The sequence below is a fragment of the Beta vulgaris genome, chromosome 9 (genome assembly GCF_026745355.1).
Source record: "Beta vulgaris subsp. vulgaris cultivar EL10 chromosome 9, EL10.2, whole genome shotgun sequence".
Taxonomy (NCBI): domain Eukaryota; kingdom Viridiplantae; phylum Streptophyta; class Magnoliopsida; order Caryophyllales; family Amaranthaceae; genus Beta; species Beta vulgaris.
In genome coordinates this window covers 1,791,035-1,799,291 of record NC_079210.1, presented here as the reverse complement: position 1 = coordinate 1,799,291, position 8,257 = coordinate 1,791,035, and positions in this window count along the sequence as shown.

Here is an 8,257-nt window from a genome sequence, read left to right as displayed (position 1 = left end):
TGAAAAAACCACACTCACAACTCCCATAAGGGAGAAGGAGATCTCCACAATAGAGACTAAAAACCCCATACCAGAAATCTCAGAAAGAGATACTAATTTATTCAACAAAACAAGAAAATAAAATAAAAAATTAAAATAAAATTGAAAAGGAGGCTTACTCTGGATTTTTTTTTTTTGCTTTATGTAGACAAATAAGAAGTTTCAACAACAAAGCAGTATGCGTACATATCAATATGGACCATGACCACAAGAAAATCAGGATACAAACAGTTTCTCAACTAAAAATGTTCTCCACGGGTCTGTACCGTACATCTCCATATTACACCATACAAAATCATAGAATCAACATAAAGAAATCTGCATTTAATCGACTAACCCAAGACTACAAGGTTTCATTAACAAGATAAGCAATATGGCATAAAAAGACAAACTTTAATCATCGCATTTGGAGGAGTCAGAAGCAGAAAAGTGGAAAGCACTATCATAGTCGTCGTCGGACTCAGAAGTGGTAGGAGGAGCATCTTCGTGCATAACAATTAAAATGTTGGATGAGTTTGGCTGGTCTACGATCAAACCAAAAGCGCATCTAAAGCGGTGAACAAGTATGTTCTTCTTAGCATAGAAGAGTATGTCCTCAGCAACCTCCCTATAATTCCATGTCAAGTTCATGTTTCCTCTTCAAATGTGCTTATCAATCAGCATCGTAGCTATGTCTATAATCGACCCAACTATCGATTTGCAACTCCGACTCTGACAATGTTTCATTTGCTAAAACACCCTCCTTAAGTATTCATTAATCCTTACAACCACATTGCAATCATGTTTAGCTTTTTCAATTTGCATAAACAATACACGAAGGAGGGAACGTTTGCGATTTTTGTTAAGTGGGTAAATTTATAACATCGAAATCTGAGCCTCATATCTCTAACCCTTTGAATTGTCCATAAGACATTCAATTGGTTCCACTCACAAAGAATTAATTGTAACCAATTCCCACGCAATCCTCAACTCACAGATAAGGTAAGGTTCGACTACTCGGAGTTGATCGGTTGGTAGAAATCTATCCATTATTCAAGGCCGTCCCAAGCGTTACAGAGGTCCTTTACGACTACTATTAAACGGGCTTTAGTTGGTGAACATGAACTACTATTTACTCCCTCCGTTTCCTAAAGATCTTCCCTCTTTCCGTTTAAGGGTGTTTCCAAAAGATCTTTCCTCTTTTGCTTTATTCCTTATTTGGCAAAACAAATTTCCCTATTTACCCTCTCATGTCACTATCATATGGTCCACCATTACATTATTAATTCAATTTTACTCCCTTTCTCTCTCCTACTTTAACCCCTTTTTATTTGTTTATTTATTTTAACCCCTTTCTCTCTCCTACTTTACTCACATCATGCCCCCACACAACTTGATTTTCCTTGGTATCTGTAGGAACAGTAAGTGTGAAGATCTTTAGGAAACGGAGGGAGTAATAACTAGTTTTTAGGCATGTCCAGGTAATTATAATTTTCATTTATTAACATTTTACTTCATAAATATAATGCCAAATATTACTTGGTTTGGTGGTTAAAGCTTTAGTGTATAATCGTGAGGTTATGGGATCAAAATTTATAAGATGCATTTTCTATTTTTATTATATGCGTGTTTATATAAAGTAAACACACTAAGATATAGCACCACGTGGCATAGTTCCATGCCGAGGAACACTTTTTAATATATTAGTATAGATATGTTGTTAAAGTTATAATCCATAATAGAATGATTTTGAGTTCCATAATATATATTGTACCTTAATGAAAGTATTTTGGCTTAATTAGCCCTTAATCTTAATCTCCAAAGTAACCAAAGTGCAATACTGATAATAACCCCAAACCTCCAAACTCCAGAACGATACTCAACATTCCCGACGTAATCTACAAATAACTTTTCAGTTATCACATCACTCATATTATATTACTTTTCATCTAATAACACACAACATTCATATTGCAGATAGTTCACATAAGAGTTAATCATAAAATGTGATTTCTAAAAAACAAATTACAGATTACGTACTAATTAAAATGCTAATAAACTCTATTTATCGAAGTAATCTTAGCTTAAAAAAATCAGGCTATTACACAAGCCCCCAAAAATTTTGACAAACTGGGTACCAATGAAGATTGGAGATTTAGAACCCAAGGTAGAACTAAATAACTGGGAGCAATGTTAGCATTATGTCATTCTCAATAGCAAAGAAGCTCAATTTGGAGATTAAACTTACAAAGAGAGTGATTCAATTGACGGATCGTTCAATCAGAGTTCCCGTTGAAGATATGCCTATAGTTATTTAAAGAGTTGTATAGTTTCATGTGTATAGATCCTTTCTTTTAGTCAACATCGAATTCATACATTAAATTATTTAATCGAATTGTTGTAGTTAGTTTCATTAAATAAATGCTTGCTTCGTTCAATAATACATGCAACAATTGTAATTTAATGTCAAAGTTTATAAACTTTAATTTGACCACAAATTTTCGTCATTATATAGGGAAAATAAAAGTCACTTGAGATTTTGTGAGATTTATTTCAATGTATAGCTTCAAAATATATACAACGTATCATAATTTTTACAATAGAGATAGCGTATTGAAGACTGTGAAAATGCCAGTGTTGTAAGAATTATGGAACAGTAGAACTATGCACGCACCATAGCTACATAAATTTTGCCAATTTTGTCCACTTGTTGTACTAAACACTTATCCCTTAAACAACTACTCTGATCACTAACCTCTAACAATTTCTTTAACCCAATAAAAGGACCTACATTAACACAGAAGGTGATACTTTACACAAGAATAAAAAAGCTGTATACTATATATTTCTAGTCAGCCATTTAATCCTTTTTAATAATTATTGATTCCATGGTCCCAAATTACAATTACCAATCTTATCGTCACTACTTCAACCGCTAAAGACTAAAACACTATTGTGTTCATAACATAACAAATAACAAGTTAACAACAACTAGTTTTGCCGAACATGTCAAAAACACAAAACCCAAAACCTGAACCGACCTAACCAAATAGTCGATTTACTTTTCTGTTCTAAAAAAAAACAAAGAAACAGAATCGCATTCACGCATTCACGCAGAAGCAACAGGGCACCACCGAAGGAAAACTGCACTAGTAGAATAAATGCTACTTGCTGCGGTTAAAAAGTGCCCTATTGCTGTCGTTTTGGGAGCGCAGCAATTAAGGGCGCAGCAATAGGTATTAATAATATTGCTGCGGTTTTAAACCGCAGCAATATCTCAATATATTGCTGCTGTTTCTAGCACAAAACCGCAACAATATTATCATTTTATATCAGAAAAAATCCAGTATATTGCTGTGGTTTTCTGGCCAAACCGCAGCAATATGGCCTGGTACAATTTTTTTTTTTTTTTTTTTTTTTTTGCATTTGCCAATTAAAGTTGAAATATTAAAACCAAACAGTTAACATATTCACTATCCATTAAATTTGCACATAAACTGAAGATAAAATATTTATTAATATATAAAGATGTAAAATCTAATTACATCAATATTAAAAAAGAATAAAATGTAAATAGAAAAGCAAAACTAAAAAAACAATTACCTGTAAATGACTAATAAGAACAACTAATACTAAAAAATAAAAAACTGTAAATAAATAAAAAATCTAATTACAAACCACACTTAAGAAACGAAAAAACAATGAAAATAAAAACAAAAAAATAAAAGAAAATTCTAAAACAAAAAACGACGTCGACAGAAGTGAACAGATCTTGAAACTAAAGTGAAACTACAAACCAAACTTAAAGAAACGAAAAAACAATGAAAATAAAAACGAAAAAAAAGAAGAAAATTCTAAAAAAATAACGACGTTGACAAAAGACGAACGTTGACGACCGCGAGAGGATCTCCCACGAACAACCGCAAGAGGACCGACGACCACGAACGACGACAGACGACCGACGGTTGGTGAATGACGACGAAGACGACGCTGGTGAGAGGGTTTGAAGGAGACGTCGTCGGTGAGAGGTGAAGACGACGACGACGTTGTGAGTGCTTGGGAGGTGAACGACGAAGACTTGTGAGTGCTTGGGAGGTGAACGACGACGACGTCGGTACAATGTGAACGACGACGACGACGACGTCGGTGGAAGGTGGACGACGACGATGTCGGTGGGAGGTGGACGACGTTGGTGTCGAACGAATAGGGAGGATGTGAGAGGATGAGATGAGAGAGGATGAGAGGAGAGAGGATGAGAGGAGAGAGGAGAGAGGAGAAGTTTGAAAAAACGGCTGAGGATTTGTAGGGTTTGCAGCGTGAAGTAGTAATATATGGTGAGGTTTTCACGCCTAATATTACGGTGAAGTATATAGCAGCCTAATATTGCTGCGGTTTCCACGTTGAAACCACATCAATATATTAAAAAAATATTTTTTAAATATATTGCTGCGGTCCAACGTGGAAACCACAGCAATATTTTAAAAAGTATTCGTTAGATAATATTGCTGCGGTTTTGGTCGGGAAACCGCAGCAATATTGTTAATTTCTATTTTTTTTGCATGTTATATTGCTGCGTATAGGTAAAATCGCAGCAATATCACCGCAGCAAATAGCATTTATTCTACTAGTGCTGTCGACCTCTTTGTAATACTCCGTATTTTTTTAGTAAGTTAATATTTATATTTTTAGAAAAGTTTTAGTTTTTAAAAAAAGGTTTTATTTACTAAAAAGGCTTATTATTTATTAAAAAGGCTTTTATAAAAGATTTTGAGTATTTATAAATTAATTGTAGCCCAAATAGATATTGGGTCTAAGTTTACTAGTTTTAAAACCAAGTATTTTGGTAACAAAATTTAAAAATGTTTTAAAGAAAAATCCAAAAAGGTTTACAAAAAAAAAACAAAAAAAAAAAAAAAAAAAAACGTTTGAAAGCAAAACTCACGGCTGCTGCTAGTGAGTGGTAAACTTTGATATTTTCATTATTTTACTTATCTTCGTAGATTAATATAATCTCCTATAATTATGTATTATGGGATAATTTATATCTTTTCCTAATCTTAGTTGGATAAGCGTAAATATTAGTTATATCTTAACTAGATTAGTTTATCTTTTTTCCTAAATTTATCTTTTAGTTTCCTAATCCTATTCCGATTCTACTTTTCCAACTAGTATAAATAGGGGTCTCCACCCATCATATTCTTCACACCAAATTTGAGAAATAAATCTCTTTTCTCAAGTTTAAACTTTCTCTCCCTCTTAGCCTACCATTCTCTTTCTCCCTGGTAGTTATTATTATTCAAGGTGCGTGTATTTGTAGATCTTTAATAATTGTTTTGCAAGTGTAGTATCATGTTTTTAGGAAAATACTTTGGATTGAAATATATGTTTTTATGAGTTTTATTATGAACTGCATCTATCTTATATGAAGATGTTTGAATGTTTATAAATTTTATTTATGAACTTTGAATTATGTCTTTCATTTAATATATTTATAAAGTTTTATCTTTGAATTTATATTCAAATATTTTAGAAGGAGTTTGATCTTTAGATTCATGTTTATATATTTAAAAAGGGAGTGTTTTTGAACTATTATTTTTTTCAAAGGTTAAACCTTAAGCAAGTTATTTTATTTATGCCTTTATATGGCTAAAGTTTTATATAAGAATTATTATTCTTTTTAAAGGAGGATTATTTCCGAAGGATTTTTATTAGTTATATGATCTTTTATGATCACAATTTATAAAGAGGCCACGGCTTGTTATTTATTAGCAAGAACGGCAGCTATTATTATTTACCAAGGCAACGGCTTGTTATTTATTAGCAAGAACGGTAGCCATTATATTATTTACCCATGTACTTTTTGTATAAGTCATGTGGACAAGGTAGTTCCCCTCGTAATAGACTCAGTAAGGAATACTAAACTTGGGGGTGTGCACACTTTAGGCAAGGTACCTAGGCAAGGAAAAAGGAGTTTTTATTGAAGTTATATACTTTATATTATACAAGTATTATCAAGTATCTAGAAAGGTTTTTCGAAATTAAATATTTCAAAAGTTATGTTATACAAGTATTATCAAGTATCCAGAAAGGTTTTTTTGAAATTAAATATTTCAAAAGTTTAATTAAATAAAGTGTTTAATATTCCGCATATACATGTACTCAGTATTTTTACTGACACGCGTTTTGTTTTGTTTTGTTTTATGGCTTTGTCCCTGTGATGACCCTTTTGGTGAGCAGATTTTACAGGTTGATTGATGCATACTTCATATTGGGGAGCTAGTGAGGAATCATAATTAGTCAAGGAGTTGTTATTTTATTTCTTTTTATTTCCATTGTTATATAGGTGTACAATAAAGTTTATATTAATAAAGAGAAGTTATTTAAGTTATTTCCGCTGCATTAGTTTAAAGTTTAGTTAGTAGTTAGTATTAAAGCCTTTAACGTTATCACGTGGCAGTAATACTCTCAAGTTTCTCAAGGAGTTTTATATTAAAATATCTTTTCCAAAGAGAGAAATTTGGGGGTGTTACAAAGTGGTATCAGTTTTCCAGGTTCTTTTGAAAATAAAATAAACAGTCAATGAGAGTATGGGTAGATCTAGGAAGGGCATATAAGCTAGAGTTTCGCATTCTATTTGCATTTTTTTTTGACATTTTATATTATGTGAAAAAAAATACTTCTTTCTTTTTAAGCAAATACTTATATTTTAAAGTATAAATACTTTCTGATTTATATTTTGAAGAACGGAATAAGTATGTGGATTTATTTTTCTGAGGAAAGTTCTGGCTAAGGAAAGACTTGGTACTTAAGTTGGCCGTTTGTGCCGCACCTCTCTTTCCTGGGAACTCACTCGATTAATTATTCATACACTAAGCCTAGTACTCAAATAAAAAACTCTTTTGTTCACATACATATATATGTATTTTCCAAGAATATCAAACAATTTTTTTTTATATAGGAATTTCAAATATTTTTCGATCATTGAAATTATAGTTCAAATGTTATTTTTATTTTGACTATTATTTCAACAGCAATCCGTATTTATCTTATAAATCTATATATATTTATTTGAATTATAAAGCTGCAACTTTTTTATAAAGTATTGATTTCTTTTATAAGAATTGTTTAGTGCTCATTGTTCTATTTGTAATATGATTATTTTTAATATATTTTAAGGAAGTTTGACTTATTGTAAAGTTAATATGAAAAATCTTCGTATTTTTCATAAGAAAAAGAAAGAGTTTATTGTTTATTATAAGAATTGAGTTATTATTTGTCTTTCATGACATGTATTAAAAGCTACTTCTAAGTTGGGATATTACTATCTCTTACGATGTTTTGTTTTTTGACATGTATATTTTCTATAAGATGAACTTGGTTATTTAATGTCTATATGACATGTATGCATGTGTTCTAATTCATGCAAAGTGATTTATATATACATTGTCTAAAGCATCAATATGTTTATTTTCATGATTTATAAGTGTTAGGAGAACATATGAGTTCAAAGTAAGCCAAGTTGACTATTTGAGATCCATTAAAGGTGAAGATTGTTCTAGTTTATTCCTTTGAAGGAAAGAAATTTAGTAGTTATTTTTTAGTAGGAGTGAAGAAGGCAATACAGTATGTTATGTGCTAAGAATTGTGAAATTATTCATTTGAAGTTTTATGTAGTTTGATGATCTTTAATGTTTAGTGACATGAGTAAGGAAGGAAATTTCTATTTGTGGAAACAAGAATTAGGAGGTCAATGGTTTATACCAGCTTGGAGGAATTATTAAGATTTAGATAAGTTATATATTTTGCTTATAGATTTAGTTAACACCATCTCAGCAATGATATAAAGATAACCTTTGAAAGGTGACAAAATAAGGAATATTATGAGGACCTTACGGTATACGAGGTACCATATTTGAAGTTGGATTTAATTAAGGAATTTTCCCCTATGCTGAATCGCAAGTGTTTTAAAGGAGTTACGTTGTTATAGTTAAGCAAAGAAAGTACGAATAAGACCATATTTGAACTTTAGCGGTTCCTTCAGATCATTTTTGTTTTAAAGTGAGTAAGATATATACTAGAATTCCAATTGTATTCTAAGTGATTTGAGGATTATAGTGTAAGAGAAGTACTATTTTGGAGAGTAGTCTTAAACTATTGCTTAAGCGATAGAGTATTCATAATAATTGTTGTTTTGGCAATATGAAAGATAGAGTGTATATAAGGATTAGGTATATCACTT